Source organism: Asparagus officinalis, chromosome 8 (assembly GCF_001876935.1).
Source record: "Asparagus officinalis chromosome 8, Aspof.V1, whole genome shotgun sequence".
NCBI lineage: Eukaryota > Viridiplantae > Streptophyta > Magnoliopsida > Asparagales > Asparagaceae > Asparagus > Asparagus officinalis.
In genome coordinates, this window is record NC_033801.1 from 93,151,544 (window position 1) to 93,153,629 (window position 2,086).

General features: G+C 38.7%; 1 long non-coding RNA gene across 1 annotated transcript; it reads right to left on the reverse strand.

Annotated features, from left to right (window-relative positions):
- LOC109851437 lies at positions 373–586 on the reverse strand. Its single transcript, XR_002249825.1, has 2 exons — positions 547–586; positions 373–470 (listed from the first exon to the last, which is right to left on the reverse strand). It is a non-coding gene; the product is annotated as an uncharacterized LOC109851437 (long non-coding RNA).

Consider the following 2,086-nt stretch of genomic DNA (forward strand, 5'->3'; position numbering starts at 1 on the left):
TCGCCGTCAGCGCAACTCTAGTCATCTCATTAGTCACCTGAATATGCAGCTCCGAGTCAATTTTGTCAAACAGATACGCAGAGATACGTGCGACAAATGGCATAGCCTGGAAACTGCTTGTGGCTGCTCTCGTCGATGTAGATGGTGTGGAGGATGCTGTGGACGATCTGATGCTTATACCAGGTGAAGCTCCGACACCATGTAGAGGATATCTTCCTCTCCTATTATTAGGGAGAAATAAATATTAAACTTTGCTCTCAAATTCAATAATGGTAAACAAATATAAATAGTATGTAGTATTCAAATTGATAAATAGAGTTAATAATACTACTCAAGATATGTATAAGTCTCACCACTAACTCGAGATTTGCCGTGATCTTATCCCGATTCCTCTCATCACCCCTATATTGTTCACGAAAAGTACCATATGCCGCTCTGGCCCTCAAGTGTATCGGCATTAATGATTTCCCCTGTCATATTATAAATTATGAGATTTCATAATCATACTAAACATTAAGATCTTTTAAATCTTTAAATGACATATACCGTATCTTGACAATAAACATCCTCCAGATTGGCGTAGGAGTGTGAGCCCAAGTGATGGTCATGCAGCTTCTTTCTTCTATTTTCTGACCCCTTCGTGGATTTATTCTTTAAAAAAATTCTGTAAATATAAAATGAAATAATATCTTAAAATTATAAACTAAATTTCATGAAACTAACCTTGGTGGCATCGCTGTCCCAATACATGAGGAGAGTCGTGAAATGAATCTCGTCAACTCGGTCATCGAGGTTTAAAAACCTCTGCCAGTCCTCCTCATACCTGTCATAGGTTTCATGTTTGATCTCATGCCTCCATTGTTTGAGGACTGCTTCAACCTTGACATTAAACACATAATTCCAAGCCCCCTCAAAGTCCTCAAGGCAGAAGCAGTCCTGTAGATTTACATACACATTTAGTAAGGATATTTTAATATCAATTACTAATTATTAATAAATGAAAATCTAAAACAATATGCACTTACCATAAGCGCAGTCCATATCGCCTCGTATGCGGTCCATGATAATTCTCGAAAATGAAAATACGGGTTGATAATGGTCGCTCTACGCACGAGAACCCCAATATATGCATTCAATCGGGTTGACCAAGGACCAACGGGCAAATTAGAACTATTCCACCTAATAATGCCCCTCATTCCTCTTGGCGGTTGTTTAGAATCAGGCTTACCTCCGCCACGTCGTCCCTCTATGCGATCTTTCTTAGCACCTACAATAATGACAACATGATAATATATCATATAATATACAAATGTGAAAATTAAAAGTATTTATATAATTTACCATTCGCTATCTCTCTTTCTTTTGCTGCGAGTGCAACAGTTTTCCTAGTCTCCAACATAGGAAGCATTTCCTGATACCTTCTCGCAGCACGTGGGTGGTACTTCCTTGATTCAGCCTTGGACTTATGAGAGTCCGGAGGTAAAGGTAAACTGAGAAAGTCCTGGGTCTTTGGCCGCAAGTCAGTATGGAATGTATATGATGGATATGTCGGGGTCCAAGTAGCACCTACATAAGAAAGAAGAATCATTAATATTAAATTTTAATTAAACATTATCAATTATTAAATATTTAATACCTGCGTCGGGAGATGGTTCTGGTGCTGCGTCGGGGGATGGTTCTGGTGCTGCATCAGAGAGGCCGGGCGATGAATATCCAGCATCTACAACAAATGAACACTATGAGCTAGATAACTAAAAATTTATAAAACATGTTAAAGTATAATTAATTTTTATACCTGGCCATCGGAGATGGTGTGATCATTCCAGCAGCCACTACTGGGTGATACTCCGTGATCGAGTCACGAGACCTCCGGGTCAAGAGGCCCCTTATCCTGCTCCTCATCTGCAATATTAATAAAGACAATCGTTAAGAAAAATTATATAACATGCTGCATGAGATATGTTGTTTATGAAATGCAGTTATTGGTTTTTATTATGATAAGATAAAAATGCGATAATGTGTGTAACATATATAGTTCAACCTACATCCCAGCGCCACAATTCTGTGGCGTAAGAGAATTCTTGGC